Source organism: Electrona antarctica, assembly GCF_951216825.1.
Source record: "Electrona antarctica genome assembly, chromosome: 14".
NCBI lineage: Eukaryota > Metazoa > Chordata > Actinopteri > Myctophiformes > Myctophidae > Electrona > Electrona antarctica.
The window spans coordinates 17,315,996-17,334,589 of NC_136795.1; positions in this window are offsets into that span (position 1 = coordinate 17,315,996).

Here is an 18,594-nt window from a genome sequence, read left to right on the forward strand (position 1 = left end):
CAGTATATAGCATTCGGAGATTGTGGAATAGTAGTCTGGCTATGGGAGACTAGGGGCCGGGGCATGTGTGTGCTATAGCAGCCACCGGGCTCCGCCAAACTTTGGTGTCTCAACTGTCATTGCATCTCTGTATGTATTTATTGGCCGTGGGCCCCAAATGATTCTGGGGCCCAAAGCAATTGCTCAGTGCACAGTTTTCAGTGCTCTGTGCACAGTGCACAGTATGCTCTGTGCACAGTGCACAGTATGCTCTGTGCTCAGTATGCTCTGTGCATGGCCTTGACAAAGGCTGCCTGTGTTCTAACAGATCTTAGGCTTGGAAGCCTTTGTAGCTGGAGCCTGTGACCTCACTCATTCTCCTTCTACTCACACACACACACACACACACACACACACACACACACACACACACACACACACACACACACACACACACACACACACACACACACACACACACACACACACACACACACACACACACACACACACACACACACACACACACACACACGCTCAAACAAACACACAGACTGTGAAAGACAGTACACACTTCAACAAACACACCCCAGAACAAATACACACACACCGTTGGATGAACTAGGAGTTGAATATTTCCAGCCATTGCATTCAAACACATACAATATGTACAGACAAATGCACACACACACACACACACACACACACACACACACACACACACACACACACACACACACACACACACACACACACACACACACACACACACACACACACACACACACACACACACACACACACACACACACACACACACACACGCACACACACACACACACACACACACACACACACTGCAGGCTGTCTCACATAATGCTAATGGCCTTGGTACTTTTATGAAAGCACAGAGGGATAAACACAATGCCGGCCCACACACTAGCCGCATGTGAGCCATGGCACCCATGGCTGTCGGGTGGAAACATTGTATGTCCAAAAAAACATTACTTTTTTATCATTTAACCGAATTAAATAAATGTGAGCTTGTAATATCTACCGTTTTCACCACTTTTGTGCGACAATCCTGTGTTGAAATATGGACAGTGGTTCTCAAAATGGGTTCCTTCCAGGTGACACTCAGGGTTCCCTGGATGTGGTTCCAACACTTAAAGGTAACTCTGAGAGTATGGTCAGAAATGGAACCAGACATGGGGGTCCTTGAAATACAAAAATGTTTGAGCCACTGAGGGTACCTGCCTTCTCTGCCTCTCCATCACCATGTCTCTTTCTTTTTCACAGTCTTCTCATCTTGCCCCGGTATCGCGTCTTCTCTCCCCCAAAGCTGAGATTTGACTGACAGTCTTTTCACTTTCTTCTCCACACAGGCAGGGTCAATTTGAGTAGCATCGCAAACTAGCATTGGCTGACACTCGTTAAAACACAGTTTTCATGTAAAAATAATATTAATGTCAACATTCACAACAAGAACACACATATAGGCATAATATACTAGCTCTTTCCATGGGAAAGATGACAGTATAGTTGTTATGCCAGTGAGGCAGGAAACCCTAGCGGGCCTAATAACTTTCCAGCAGTATTTCTTGTCAACCATAATTCCTCAAAATGGTGGTGGAGGCAACACTAATTCATAAATCAAAGGATTACACTGTAATGTGTACAATAGCAGGCTATTCACCAATCTGTATTATGATAGAAAAGCATGCCATTCACTAGTGTCCATTATGATTATTCTGAAACCATCATACCGTATTAAACATAATTTCCAGGATTGATCGCAGGCAAAAAGTGACAATCAAGCAGCGTATAAGGTTATTATCCTACCGTGAAATGAAATGAAACAACATATCGTCGCTGACGGGTGGAAATTACCTCTTGTATGTCCAAAATCGCTGCTTTTCAGGAAATGGAACGGCAGTCTACAAGATCTCAATACACTGACACCACGGCGCGTAAACAGCGCCTCAAACTGTGACTCCGCCCACAAACGGGGGAAGTTGTAATTTTCGCTCGTTCACTGCAATGCAATTTGCGGCATTTTCAAAACAATATTGAGCAGAGTAGCGATTATCAAACGTATTTGCAATGCCATACGTTGAAAGATCTGTTGCCCGTGGACAAGGCACGCTACCTCCGCAAGTTAGATAGCATCGGCATAGATGTTTGTCCGTATGTGATTAAGGATTGGACCTGCATTGGCAGCCATAGAAAATTCCGGGGTAAATTCTTACCCCGGATGTGACGTTTTTGGGCGTTCCTGTCTAGCGTGGTGTCAGTGTATGCATTGCGATGTAGATCATGCTATTTTCACTACTTTTGTAGGGCATTGAGTGGGGCCAATCAGCGGCAGCTAGAGGCGGGATCAAGGCATACACAGTCCTGCCTTGATCCCGCCTCTAGCTGCCGCTGATTGGCCAGGCCGTTTGGTGGCCGGAGCATCGAGTCTGCCTGAGAGTTCCCAGATGGGAGCAGGAGGGGGGGAACCCAGCGTACTCTCTGCTGCCCCATCTGGCGGAGTCAGGTTATCCAGGGGGTCCCCAGCCCAAAAATACAGCATCACAATCAGTGTAACCACTTTAACCCTATTGTCTATCGTCTAAAAATCGCATTGGATACCGGCATATAATCAAAGAACCACTACGCTGAGCACACGCACGCACGCAATGACAGCGCTCAGATGAACACATCAGATAGCTTGCCGTTGTACAAAACCAAAGTTACGTTATTTTCAGGCAATTATTTCATGACGTATTATATATTATAAGCTGCAAATCTGGTAAATAAATACAGCTGACCTTGGTGACCTCAATGGTGAGCATGCATGTGAGAGAGTAGCCTGTGTGTGTGTGTGTGTGTGTGTGTGTGTGTGTGTGTGTGTGTGTGTGTGTGTGTGTGTGTGTGTGTGTGTGTGTGTGTGTGTGTGTGTGTGTGTGTGTGTGTGTGTGTGTGTGTGGTGTCCAAGGGCACAGGCGGGCTTTGTCACAAACCCGCCACAAACTCAGCTTCCAGAATAGGCCACTTTTCCACATGGTTTTGTGAGGCACCAGTGAAAGGACAAACGCGCGAGCTTAAGTCCCATTCACACTGGCTTTAGCATTAGCTTCCATGCTATCCGTTGTAACAGCGGGGCTATTGCCAGTGTTGCCAGGTTTTGCTAGATAAATAGGCAACCAGGTCTGTCTTACGTGGTTATGTAAAAGTAAAACATGAGTATACTTCTTCCAGCACAGCTCGTCTGCATGCCGAGGCCGTCGTCAGTGGCTAGTGGCAGCACCTGGTGGCACATCAATCTTACACTGGGTAAACACCCACCCTATAACACACACACACACACACACACACACACACACACACACACACACACACACACACACACACACACACACACACACACACATCCCATATTGGGAAGTGGGAACACATATTTCACCAGCTCCTCCACTCGCTCGGTCACTATTCACTCTAGTACACCCCGCCCCTTACCCTCTCATCATTAGCCTCTATCTATCTCTCTCTCTCTCTCTCTCTCTCTCTCTCTCTCTCTATCACTCTTTTGCTCGCTCTCCACTTCTCTCTCCCTCCCTCCCTCCTTCTGTCTCTCTCTCTCTCTCTCTCTCTGACTGTCAATTGCTCTTTCCATTTGTTATTTCACTCTCTGTCTCTGTCTCTCTCTGTCAATTGCTCTTTACCTTTCCCTCCGTGTATTTCTCTCTCTCTCTCTCTCTCTCTCTCTCTCTCTCTCTCTCTCTCTCTCTCTCTCTCTCTCTCTCTCTCTCTCTCCAATAACATGCTGTGCTCAGTGTAAGTAATTTAGCTGACTCACGAGCAGTGTGGGCTGCCAACCGCCGCCTCCTCACTCCAACACACACGCACGCGCGCACGCACACACACACACACACACACACACACACACACACACACACACACACACACACACACACACACACACACACACACACACACACACACACACACACACACAGAGACCTCTATCATTGTGTATAACAAAAAAGACCCTCTCGTACGTCCTTTCCGTGTTTCTTCCCTGCTGCTGTCATATCTGTTTGCATTTACCAATTATATTCCATGAAAGCGTGTGTCACAATGTTTCCAAAATAGCAGATATACAAGCCCATAGAGCATCTTTTCGTGCCACGCTATGAGCTTGTAGATCTGCTATAGACCACTGACTGAAGTCCTGACGTCACTGCAACTAGATGGCGCTATTACCCTTGTTCTGGGGTTATTAATTAGATGGCCCCATAAACAAATCACCCCGGAGATTTTCCTCAAATGGATATGGAGCATCGACTGAAGGTGGAAATGTACAAATATACCCCAAGAGTAACACAATAAACGTTAGAAACCATAGATATTAAAAAATATAGATGCCTCATTGGCCGCTGCAGTTCATTGGAGCGACGTGTCTCCATTGAAGGCAAGAAGTCAAACGGAAGTGCCATGGGGAAGCGCTGAAGGGAAGTGCCATAGGGAAGCGCTGAAGGGAAGTGCCATAGGGAAGCGCTGAAGGGAAGTGCCATATAGGAAGCGCTGAAGGGAAGTGCCATATAGGAAGCGCTGAAGGGAAGCGCTGAAGGGAAGTGCCATATAGGAAGCGCTGAAGGGAAGCGCTGAAGGGAAGTGCCATATAGGAAGCGCTGAAGGGAAGTGCCATAGGGAAGCGCTGAAGGGAAGTGCCATAGGGAAGCGCTGAAGGGAAGTGCCATATAGGAAGCGCTGAAGGGAAGTGCCATATAGGAAGCGCTGAAGGGAAGCGCTGAAGGGAAGTGCCATATAGGAAGCGCTGAAGGGAAGCGCTGAAGGGAAGTGCCATATAGGAAGCGCTGAAGGGAAGTGCCATATAGGAAGCGCTGAAGGGAAGCGCTGAAGGGAAGTGCCATGGGGAAGTGCTGAAGGGAAGTGCCATATAGGAAGCGCTGAAGGGAAGTGCCATATAGGAAGCACTGAAGGGAAGTGCCATAGGGAAGCGCTGAAGGGAAGTGCCATAGGGAAGCGCTGAAGGGAAGTGCCATATAGGAAGCACTGAAGGGAAGTGCCATAGGGAAGCGCTGAAGGGAAGTGCCATATAGGAAGCGCTGAAGGGAAGTGCCATAGGGAAGCGCTGAAGGGAAGTGCCATAGGGAAGCGCTGAAGGGAAGTGCCATATAGGAAGCACTGAAGGGAAGTGCCATAGGGAAGCGCTGAAGGGAAGTGCCATAGGGAAGTGCTGAAGGGAAGTGCCATAAGGAAGTGCTGAAGGGAAGTGCCATATAGGAAGCACTGAAGGGAAGTGCCATAGGGAAGCGCTGAAGGGAAGTGCCATATAGGAAGCGCTGAAGGGAAGTGCTGAAGGGAAGTGCCATATAGGAAGCACTGAAGGGAAGTGCCATAGGGAAGCGCTGAAGGGAAGTGCCATAGGGAAGTGCTGAAGGGAAGTGCCATATAGGAAGCACTGAAGGGAAGTGCCATAGGGAAGCGCTGAAGGGAAGTGCCATATAGGAAGCGCTGAAGGGAAGTGCTGAAGGGAAGCGCTGAAGGGAAGTGCCATAAGGAAGCGCTGAAGGGAAGTGCCATAGGGAAGCGCTGAAGGGAAGTGCCATAAGGAAGCGCTGAAGGGAAGTGCCATAGGGAAGCACTGAAGGGAAGTGCCATAAGGAAGCGCTGAAGGGAAGTGCCATAAGGAAGCGCTGAAGGGAAGTGCCATAGGGAAGCGCTGAAGGGAAGTGCCATAAGGAAGCGCTGAACGGAAGTGCCATAGGGAAGCACTGAAGGGAAGTGCCATAAGGAAGCGCTGAAGGGAAGTGCCATAGGGAAGCGCTGAAGGGAAGCGCTGAAGGGAAGTGCCATAGGGAAGCGCTGAAGGGAAGTGCCATAGGGAAGCGCTGAAGGGAAGCGCTGAAGGGAAGCGCTGAAGGGAAGTGCCATAAGGAAGCGCTGAAGGGAAGTGCCATAAGGAAGCGCTGAAGGGAAGTGCCATAGGGAAGCGCTGAAGGGAAGTGCCATAGGGAAGCGCTGAAGGGAAGTGCCATAAGGAAGCGCTGAAGGGAAGTGTCATATAGGGAAGCGCTGAAGGGAAGTGCCATAGGGAAGCGCTGAAGGGAAGTGTCATGGGGAAGCGCTGAAGGGAAGTGCCATAAGGAAGCGCTGAAGGGAAGTGCCATAGGGAAGCGCTGAAGGGAAGTGTCATAAGGAAGCGCTGAAGGGAAGTGCCATAAGGAAGCGCTGAAGGGAAGTGCCATAGGGAAGCGCTGAAGGGAAGTGCCATAAGGAAGCGCTGAAGGGAAGTGCCATAGGGAAGCGCTGAAGGGAAGTGCCATAAGGAAGCGCTGAAGGGAAGTGCCATATAGGAAGCGCTGAAGGGAAGTGCCATATAGGAAGCGCTGAAGGGAAGTGCCATGGGGAAGCGCTGAAGGGAAGTGCCATATAGGAAGCGCTGAAGGGAAGTGCCATAGGGAAGAGCTGAAGGGAAGTGCCATGGGGAAGCGCTGAAGGGAAGTGCCATGGGGAAGCGCTGAAGGGAAGTGCCATATAGGAAGCGCTGAAGGGAAGTGCCATGGGGAAGAGCTGAAGGGAAGTGCCATAGGGAAGCGTTGAAGGGAAGTGCCATAGGGAAGCGTTGAAGGGAAGTGCCATAGGGAAGCGCTGAAGGGAAGTGCCATATAGGAAGCGCTGAAGGGAAGTGCCATGGGGAAGAGCTGAAGGGAAGTGCCATAGGGAAGCGTTGAAGGGAAGTGCCATAGGGAAGCGTTGAAGGGAAGTGCCATAGGGAAGCGCTGAAGGGAAGTGCCATGGGGAAGAGCTGAAGGGAAGTGCCATAGGGAAGCGCTGAAGGGAAGTGCCATGGGGAAGAGCTGAAGGGAAGTGCCATAGGGAAGCGCTGAAGGGAAGTGCCATGGGGAAGAGCTGAAGGGAAGTGCCATAGGGAAGCGTTGAAGGGAAGTGCCATAGGGAAGAGCTGAAGGGAAGTGCCATATAGGAAGCGCTGAAGGGAAGTGCCATAGGGAAGCGCTGAAGGGAAGTGCCATGGGGAAGCGCTGAAGGGAAGTGCCATAGGGAAGAGTTGAAGGGAAGTGCCATAGGGAAGAGCTGAAGGGAAGTGCCATATAGGAAGCGCTGAAGGGAAGTGCCATAGGGAAGCGCTGAAGGGAAGTGCCATGGGGAAGAGTTGAAGGGAAGTGCCATGAGGAAGCGCTGAAGGGAAGTGCCATAGGGAAGAGCTGAAGGGAAGTGCCATGGGGAAGCGCTGAAGGGAAGTGCCATAGGGAAGCGCTGAAGGGAAGTGCCATGGGGAAGCGCTGAAGGGAAGTGCCATAGGGAAGAGTTGAAGGGAAGTGCCATGAGGAAGCGCTGAAGGGAAGTGCCATAGGGAAGAGCTGAAGGGAAGTGCCATGGGGAAGCGCTGAAGGGAAGTGCCACAGGGAAGCACTGAAGGGAAGTGCCATGGGGAAGCGCTGAAGGGAAGTGCCATGGGAAGCGCTGAAGGGAAGTGCCATATAGGAAGCGCTGAAGGGAAGTGCCATGGGGAAGTGCTGAAAGCAGGCTGCGTCGCTGCCCAAGTGGCTCGCTCATGCAACTTCTCCATGTCTCTCGCTGTCACTCAACTGACTACTGGCCAATCACAGCGCGTCTATTCCGGGACTTTCCATGCTTTGCAAGGAATCTTGGGAAAATTGTGCCTTCAATTTTGACACGCACCGGAAGAGGTGTCTACCTTTATGTCTATGTTAGAAACGAGTCAAATAACCAGTAGTCCGGCAGCCGACAGGCTTCTTTTGTTTAATGTGGGAAATTTGCTTTTTTATTGGGCTAAAATATTGTCTATATACACACATTCATGAATCCACTTGCTGACCGGCTGTCACTATTGGGCAATTTTTTTGGGTTTCTTGTGACCCTACCATTAACATCCTATGGCAGGCAAAAATGTCAAACTTTCCTTTTGTTTTAAGTAGCATGTGACATGTCAAACTAGGGGGTTTCATCCATTCCAAGCATTAGTTTTGCACAAAATACACTCCTTGGGCCAAAAGCAGCCAAAGGTACCCAAAATGTGCTGACCTCAACACATTTGTCATGACATCTATGGCCGTTTCATATCACGTATCGTGAGGTACCCATATCGTCCCACCTCTAGAAATAACCGCACCAACCAGGGGAATAGCGCCCTCTAGCGGCAGTGACATCAGACTTCAGTGGTCTATAGGAAAAATCGTGAACATTTGTGCAAATCTTTGAATATATATATTTAAAGGAAACATTTTTAACTCAGATCTTTTCTTCCAGGGGTCCTGAGATGGGAGTCCACAGCCAACAAGCATATAAAGTCCATACAAACGATTTACGTCATAATCTCTCTAAACAAACATTAAAGTCCATAGACTAGGCTGGCCATATAGTGCTCTCTAAAGTGCTCCAAACAAACATTGTCCTCAAAGTCTATAGACTTGGCTGGCAAGCGATTTATGTCATATAAGTGCTCTAAACAAAGTCCATAGACTTGGCTGCCATATGACGTCATCTTCAAAAGCTGTGCATTGGAGGGGCTAGTGCCCCTCAAAAAGTACTTCTGATTAGCCACAAGGAACGAAATGCGCTGCCCCCCTCATACCCCAACCCAAATAATAATAATAATATCTCAGATTTATATAGTCCTTTCCTAGGAACACAACATCGCTTTACACAGGGGAGAGAGAAAACAAAACAAAAAAAGAATCAACCCCCGGCGATGCCGCAGGCTTTGCCATTGAAACAGAAATCAGAACTGAGGTGACAACTAATTCATAATTTGTTCCCCGGGGAGAGTGACGCAGAGTCACACCTCCAATTAGTCCTCCTGCTTTGAAAACAAACACATTAGACACAGAATCCCTCTGGGACCAGGCGACAGCATGAGTGTGCCTGCCTGCCTCCCCCCCCCCACACACACACACACACACACACACACACACACACACACACACACACACACACACACACACACACACACACACACACACACACACACACACACACACACACACACACGAGACCACTGCACACTCACGCACACACTACAATCTATCCTTGTCAAATACCGTATAGCCTAAGTATAGCTCTGCATGCCTGATTAAAGAAGGTCATGCAGTTTTGGCCAGAAAGACACAGGGTCACCTTACAAGTCATCGGTGTGTGTCTTCATTAAGTCGTTCATTAAGCCAGGATTTGTCATTTCTTCTCTGGCATGTGGTGTGAACTTGGCGCTGGGCCTTGTGATTCCGACATGCAGAAAGCTCTTTGCTCAAATTAGAGCTTTGAACGTCTAAAGGTGATTTCCTGTCAGGTGAGGGGACCCAAACGCAGAACAAGGCAGTCAGGCAGGTCAAGTCCAGTAATTATTACCATAGAACAGGCTTAAAGCAGGACATATAAGGCTGTATCACACCATAACAATAACTATAACCTGGCAAGGTAACACTTACACTGAACACAGGAAGGCTTAAATAGACACAGAGTAACTAGACGCAGGTGAAACATATATAGCTACAATCAACACATGATTGGTCGGAACTGAACAAGGCACATGTGGACTCAAGTTAGCAATAGGTATAATAACCAGACAGTCGCGTCAAGCAGCTTCAAGTCCCAACCACTCCCATTATCAGGGGGAAACCGGAAACGCTTTGCCCACGCTAAAGGTGAAGCCGTGCACTATAGCCTCATTTCCATCATCTAGCTGTTTAAAAACCCAAAAGAGACGCCTGGGCTAGGCGTTTTCTTGAAGCCTCTTGACACGACTGTCTGGTTATACCCAATCAGGGACGGTGAGACAAGACAGAAGCAACAAGATCAAACACTGACTAGGTAACATATTGCGGCATTCAGAGTGTTGGTGCATGTGAAAAGGTGTGGATCAAAGGAAGGAACACACAGTATGTGAACGCCACAGCTGCAAGATAATATACCGGTAATGCAATCTGCCCAATCACATGATGTGCGCTGTACCGACGCCCTCCGTGGAGCAGATAAAAGGACAAGAATCTGTGCGGCAAGATGCAGACAGCAACAGAGACCCTTCTACAAGACCCCAGCGCAGTCCAAGCTCCACGGACAGAGAGACCACCCCAGGCTGACATGCTGCCGATCCCACATCTCCTATGCTTGCTGGGCCTGATGGCACTGGGCACCGTGCACCCTGATCCCTTGATGGCACTGGGCACCGTGCACCCTGATCCCTTGATGGCACTGGACACCGTGCACCCTGATCCCTTGACTGAGGTGTTTGTTTTTAGTTGTACTATTGTTTATTATTGATGGTGCTTTTACTCTGACTCAGTATTTTTGTATTGCTAACAAAAAATATTTATATATAATTCAAAACAACAACAAAAACCTTCCCAAAAAAAGGTTTTAAACAGTTTTAACAGAATTAAAAACAAAATTCAATGATTTTTGTCAGTAATTTCATGAAGAAATCAAAGTAAAATCAAAGAAATTCCATAAATTAGAAAAACATGTTTAAGAAGTAGTGAAAATTACTTAAATCTACAAGCTCACAATATGGCACGAAGTGACGTGTTGTGAGCTTGTAGATCTGCTAATTTATCTTCCGGGTAACCACTGCGTTAGACAGAGTCACAATCTGCTCTTTGTAAAAACAGCATGAAATGTTATTGTATGGATTGTATTTTGTTTTATACTATTGTTCATTATTAATGATGCTTTTCGTGATGTTATTCTTACTCTGAAGCCCAGGCCCCTTTTCCACCTGGGTTGAAACAGTTCAGAGTGTTTCCACCTGGGTTGAAACAGTTCAGAGTGTTTCCACCTGGGTTGAAACAGTTCAGAGTGTTTTTCCACCTTGGTTGAAACAGTTCAGAGTGTTTCCACTGGGTTGAAACAGTTCAGAGTGTTTCCACTGGGTTGAAACAGTTCAGAGTGTTTCCACCTGGGTTGAAACAGTTCAGAGTGTTTCCACTGGGTTGAAACAGTTCAGAGTGTTTTTCCACCTGGGTTGAAACAGTTCAGAGTGTTTCCACCTGGGTTGAAACAGTTCAGAGTGTTTCCACCTGGGTTGAAACAGTTCAGAGTGTTTCCACCTGGGTTGAAACAGTTCAGAGTGTTTCCACCTGGGTTGAAACAGTTCAGAGTGTTTCCACCTGGGTTGAAACAGTTCAGAGTGTTTCCACTGAACATTAATTGGTTCAGAACCCTAAAAGTTGGTTCAGAACCCTAAGAGCAAAAACAAATTGGCTGGTGGTTCCGTGAAAACGGCATAGGTTCCAAGATGCGAGAACTGAACCCGTTCTAGAACCAAAGTTATTTTGGTGGAAAAGGGGCTCCAGTTATGTATTGCTGTTTGTTACTGTACTTCTCGTACTGTTATGTGTGTGCGTGCCTGTGCCTCCACTGTGGATCAATAAAGGTCTTTCTATGCGTCTCCTCTACAGGGTAAGACCCTGGCTCCAGAGGCTGGGGTGAAACTCCAGTGTGGAAACTGTCCAATGTTCTGGTACAGCTTCAACGGCCGATGCTACAAGTATGTGGCGTCACATTTCAATTGGGTCGACGCCGAGTGGAACTGCCTGTCCGAAGACTCCAACCTGGTGTCCGTCCACAGTGGCGAGGAGCTTAGCTTCGTCCGAACCCTGATCAACCACTATGATCCAAAAGAGGGATTCGCCTGGATTGGGCTAAGCGACATTCACAAGGAGGGCAGATGGTTGTGGTCTGACGGCTGCAAAGTGAGATACACCGCGTGGTATCCTGGACAACCAGACAACACCGATGGAAATGAACAGTGTGCACATATAACTACAAACAAACAAAATCCAGAGAGTATCACTAGATGGAATGACAATGATTGTTCCGTAACTCATCCTTCTGTTTGTGCGTCTCGTACACTCTGTTCATAACGACTGACTGCATTGTCTGATTCAACCCGCTGTCTTGTTGTGAACTCACATTAAATAAAGTGAAGTCTTTTATTGACTCATTGAGTTACTTCTAAATGAGTAAATGGTCATCAACATTGTGTTTTCTGTCATTCCGTCATTACCTTATAAAGCAAGTGACAATATAAGCCTGTGTCATGTATCTGTATTATGGGTATAATAGACACGTAATGTACTTAAAAAAAACATGTACAGCACTTGTGGATCAAAACAGGATTTAGCTTGTCTATTTCTATGCACGAAGAATTGTGTGCGGGGGGGTGGGGGGGGGGGGTCATCATTTTTAGAGAAATTTAGACCCACCTGAACACCATCAGAGTAGATGAGTATGAATAGGCCTTTAGTCGTATGATAAATGTGATGTAGGGGTAATAAACAATGTGTATGATGTATTGTTGCTGACAGGCAGAAACATCTTATCTCCACTTTATATGTTTATTCATAAAAGAATGCCCTACTTTGTCATATAAATGTCTCACAGTAGTAAGGAAAATAGACGATCTATAAATGCACAACGTGTTGCGATGGGGCACGTTGTAAAGTTGTAGATGGACTTTTTAAACTATTTCAAAACATTGTGTTTACAATGATAAAAAAGGAATGGTTTTGGACAAACAAGGTTTCCACCCGACAGCAACTATATTCACTTAATGAATATCCTTCGATCATAATCATAGCCATGAAACACTGATCGTTAGGCCTCGTTAGCTTCCAGGGACAAGGTTGTTACCCCAACCCTGCCATGCCACGTGATCTGCCGTGTGTGTGTGTGTGTGTGTGTGTGTGTGTGTGTGTGTGTGTGTGTGTGTGTGTGTGTGTGTGTGTGTGTGTGTGTGTGTGTGTGTGTGTGTGTGTGTGTGGTCATGCTGAAAGGTGGGAATTAATCATGTCTATTGTCAGAAGGAGTAATTTTAGTCCGAAGCGAACTCAAGGTTATCAATGCTCCTGTAATGTGGTGGTTTGGGCTTTTATCCTACACTGCACACGCACTGTCACTGTCACTGTCACTGTCCCTTACTACCCTCCACACATGGAGCTACCACCTCCCCTGACACACACACGCACTGTGACGCACACACACGCACGCACACACACATGCACGCGCACCCACAAAAGCCACAAAACCGGAACTTATGACATTCCCCACCAGCCCTAAAAAACCTCCCCCAGTGTCCCAGCCTCACCCTCTCCGCTGCATAATCAGAGTTGCCGATCTAAGCAGAGTGAAAGCGCAGGAAAGACAGAGGGTGCCGGCGCACCGTCCCACCCCGGTCCCCCCTCCTCCCCCCCCGCCCGCCCCTCGCCCCATTCAGAGCAGCCAGAGGGCCCGGCCGGGCCCCGAAAGCTCAGATTACACCTCACATAATGAGAGGCCTGGCTCAGCAAGCCTCTCACTGCACACACACACACACACGCACGCGCGCGCGCGCACACACACACACACACACACACACACACACGCACACACACACGCACGCACGCACGCACGCACGCACGCACGCACGCACGCACGCACGCACGCCCGCGCGCACACGCGCGCGCGCACACACGCGCGCGCGCACACACACACACACACACACACACACACACACACACACACACACACACACACACACACACACACACACACACACACACACACACACACACACACACACACACACACACACACACACACACACACACACACACACGTTTGGCTTTGTTGCTGAAGTCCTGTTCTGCTCTGTTCTGTCCGGCCCTCTGACCGCTGTCGTGGCACATGCCACCACAGCTGCTTTTATGTGTCCCTGTGTGTGCGTGTGTGCGTGTGTGTGTGTGTGTGTGTGTGTGGACAGCTGATGATGTCCACTGTTACGCACGCACGCACGTACGCACGCACGCACGCACGCACAATTATGCCATATTTCAAATAGAAAATCTGCTTTTATTTTCACTATATTATTAATATTCTTTGTACATTGCAATTAGCACTTTTGAATACTTGAGTACTTTTAAAAGTAAGTACCCCAGTACTCTAACAGTACTAAAGTACTCTGAGAGAGCACCTTTCACTTGTCTCTAGGTCGTCCTCAGACGAGCCCTCCATCAGCGCTTCCAGTCATCCCGGTTCTATCTGCCAGCTCGTCTGTATCTTCCAGTCATCCCGGTTCTATCTGCCAGCTCGTCTGGATTTTGCACTCCTGCATCTTTCTTGAGTATATGTTAACTTTGACAGCCAGCCTATTTATCTCTATGGAGTTAGCTTCTGCCGGTAGAATTTGAGCTTGTATTGATGTATTCTAGCTGGAAGCAGACTTGGACATGGTCGTTATTATTAGTATTTTTTTATGTTATTTTGTGGCTTTCGCTTTTATTTTATATATATTTTTAGGAGGGACAGACAGTAGGCTGACAGGAAATGGGGAGAGAGATGGGGGGTAAATGGTAAAAATGGTAAATGGTGCATTTATATAGCGCCTTTATCCAAGGCGCTTTACATAGATTGTGCATTACATTCACCCATTCACACACACATTCATACACCGATTGCGGCAGAAGCCATGCAAGGTACCAGCCAGCACATCGGGAGCAATTTGGGGTTCAGTGTCTTGCCCAAGGACACTTCGACATGTAGCCAGGAGGAGCCGGGATTCGAACCGCCGACCCATGGATCATTGGACGACCTGCTCTACCTCTTGAGCCACAGTCGCCCCGGGGGGGAAGACAGCAGTAAAGGCCGTCGGGATCGGAAGTCGAACCCACGGCATACTGCCAGACTGGATTACCAGCCATGGTGCCTGGACCACTGAGCCATGGCCCAGGCCTTCATGGGCGTTATTAATAGAAAACAAAAAACGAATAAAGCCCCTAGGGGTTGATGGCTGTCAAGGAGTTGTCCACCTGTACCACCGTACAGGTGCTGTTTTCATTTCTGACTAATAAAGTCCACACTCAGCTCCCAGTATAGGAAAAACCTTATTTCGACGTCACGTTTCAACCCAAACAGGTCTTGGCTTTGAAACATTGTCGAGAATAACGTGTTTCTATACTGGGAGTTGTGACATGGTGTGCGGACTTCTCTTTCCTTCGCCAGTGTTTGAGCCTCACTGCTTTATATAATAAGAACCAATCGACTTTCTCTGCTCTTCTGTGACTCTTCCCAACTCTGCCGACTGGAGTAGCCGCGGTGCTGCGTGACTCACATGAGAAGCACAAGCAGGCCATCCATCTCTTCTGCTGCTCACACAGCTTGAAAGACACCACCTACTGCTCCTTGCACAGTGCCAGAGTCACAGTGCTACAAACAATAACCATTATACTGACGCCAGCCATGCACAACGCCAAGGGACCTTTGCAAGACACACAATTTACAATACATCAATTTAGGCATTTGGCAGACGCTCTTAATCCAGAGCGATTTACAAGGACAGCACAATGTAATACATCAAATGCATGGAAAAATTGGAAATAGACAACTAGGATAAACCAAGAACCTAATCAGTCTAACAGTAGAATATGATTAAAAACATTTTAAAAGATCTGTCGTCCCTACATCACAACTATACACAATATAGGTCAACAAAGACGTGGCATCTGTCTACATAACATGCTCTAAATTACATTTGGGCTTTGCATAAGCTCGCAGGGTCGTCGAGGCTAGGGCAAGTGCTACGGCACACATGCGCGCACACACACATGCATGCATGGATTGCACGCAGCCACGCACACATGCACACATGCACGCGCGCACGCATGTACACACTCACTCACACACACACACACACACACACACACACACACACACACACACACACACACACACACACACACACACACTCATTTATCGTTGTTTAATGCAATCAGATATAGGACTTTTATCTTTGGATGTGTGAGCTGTCAGGACAGAAAGTATAGTTTTTTGCCACTCAGTAGGCATTCCCGCGAAACTTCCGGGTATGATGATGATGTCACGCACATACCCATGCACAGTAAGGCCTCATTCACACGTCCCAAACACCAATCAAGCAATGTTTGGTCGTTTTTTTGTTTTTTTGGGCCACCACAATGCTTTTCCAATGGGAGTCACATGGTTTGATCAAACATTTGTGTTTGATTGCTGATTGCTCCCCCCTCATCAAACAAAAATGTTTGGTCAAACCATGTGACACCCATTGAAAATGAATTGGAGCAGCAATCAAAAAGCAATCAGGCATCACACACGGACCGAACATTTGTTGTGTACGTGTGAATGAGGCCTCAGTGGGTGTGGGCTGAGTTGGCGGTTGAAAAGACGGCGCAGGTAATGTGGCGGGACAGTTTGCCGAGTCAGACTCAGCGGTGTCCTGACGAGCCCTGGCTAGGATGTCTCATGGCCAGAAGATGGATGACGACCACAAGGTTGAAGATAACGATGACGATGATTGGTGATTGTGATGATGATGTATTTCAATGTGACCGTTGTAGACTGGTGCACTCAGAAGACATGGAGGCCAGTCTATCACCTCAGTTATCAATGTCAATCAGTCTAAACACATAAACAGAGAACATATAGACAGATTCCTGAAGGTTGGACATTATGCTACATATGTGAAAAAGACAACTACACGTTGGCCATGCCACTTGCAGTTGCACCATCATCGGAACGATGCAAGTTGGGAATGCATGCTCTATCCCTGGTTATGCAATAACCGTTGTCAGAGCACCTGTTGTATCTGTCTGTGTCCCTTTTATGCCCATATATGGAGATGTGTCTGTCTGTCTGTCTGTCTGTCTGTCTGTCTGTCTGTCTAAATGTTTTGCCCATATAAATTGAACTAGAAACACACGCATGCACGCACGCACGTGCGCACACAAACACACACACACACACACACACACACACACACACACACACACACACACACACACACACACACACACACACACACACACACACACACACACACACACACTATTGGCTTTTAGAGAGAGAAGATAATGCTAATGCAGTACCCATTATCGGGTTGATGTCAGTCAAGCAGGCAGGCAGGCAGGCAGGCAGGCAGGCAGGCAGGCAGGCAGACAGACAGACAGACAGACAGACAGACATGAGTGGACTAAGAAGTTGGCCCTGCACAGCACTGCATAGCTTGGCATGCCATGGCAGTGCCAATTATAAAGAGGAAGATGGCATAGCATGGCACCCATAAGGTCACCCTGCCCAGCTCAACGTGACTCAGTACAGTATGGTACAACTGAAAACAACACAGCACTAATTATATACATGTGTCATATACACCAGCTGTTATCACATTTCAGGGACCCCCATCACCCTGAGAGAACCAATGGAGAACAAATGGAATCAAATTAACCCGTAAGGGTCCATTCGGTTCCATTTAAAGACTATTTTTGGGGGGCTTTTTATGCCCTTTATTGATAGTACGGTAGCTAAACAGGAAATGGGGAGAGGGAGATGTGGATTGACATGCAGCAAAGGCCGGCCCGTCGGGATTAGGACTCGAACCCGCGGCGCACTGTCAGGCTACATTACATTGAGCCTATACAGTACACCTACTGTAGGTACCCGGACCGCCACGCCAGCAGTCCGGAGGGGACCACATTTGGTTCCACGTGTACACTGCAGAGTTACAGACCTGTTAAGGGTCCATTTGGATTCCCTTCGAACAACCCTGAGGTTGATGAGGACGATGACGATATAATGACAGTACTAGTCTAGCAGCCCTTCAATAACGACCACAACGATGACAGCAGCCTCACTGTGGCGATGGCGACGCAGCGCCGACGTCAGTGGCTGAGCATGACAACAACCCGGCTGACACTGCAAATTTGGCTCTATGCACAGCAGCCGTTTTGGAAAGACCTTGGGCCCCTTCCCTATACTTCCTTCACAGGTGTTACCGATGATTCTATAATGAAGGCTCTGTTCCAATTCGGTCAGAGTCAGGGTGCTGATATTGTGCATGTTGGCTCACTGGAAACACTCTGCTACACCAGTTGGTCTCAAAGTGTCCTTGAGTGGGTTCCAAATGGCCCCGTACGGGTGTGTGTAACTCTGAGTGTGTATAACTAAATGGTTCCATTTGTACACTCAGAGTTATGGGGGTCCTTGAAATTAAAAAAGTTTGAGAACACTCAACAAAGCCTGTAAAGGAAGTCGTAAGAGGCCCGGAAGCGAGCACTGAATTCTCTTCGTGTTTGAGTAAAGGACGCCCTGTGATGGGCCGGTGCACTTGTGCGAGGACGTGCTGTGATTGGCCAGTAGTTTCATTTATTGTCCACAATGTGGAAATTTGTCTTCACATTGTGGACAATAAATTAATAAATTGAGTGGCAGCTGGGGCAAACGTTCTCACCAGAACATGATTTACTATTAACTAATATTGGGTCGCAAGACTCGCAACTCGTTCGACACAGAAACTCTTGCGGTGTTTCTCGTGGCTAAAGTTCGCTTGAGACAGCAAAACCTGTAGCCTACTTTATCCCGCGCAAGAGAGGATTCCATGCTCGCGGCCTGGAAGTAGGAAGAGTTATTTCCAAAATGGCTGCTGTGCATATACCCTATTGCCTGCATCAAACAAATAGGCTACGGCCATTTTAAAGTACAAACTAGCGTGTGTGTCCTCCTCCTTGCCGTCGACACGGGCGACCTCGGTATGGTGGAAGTGCTATTGTGTCAAGTCCCAGG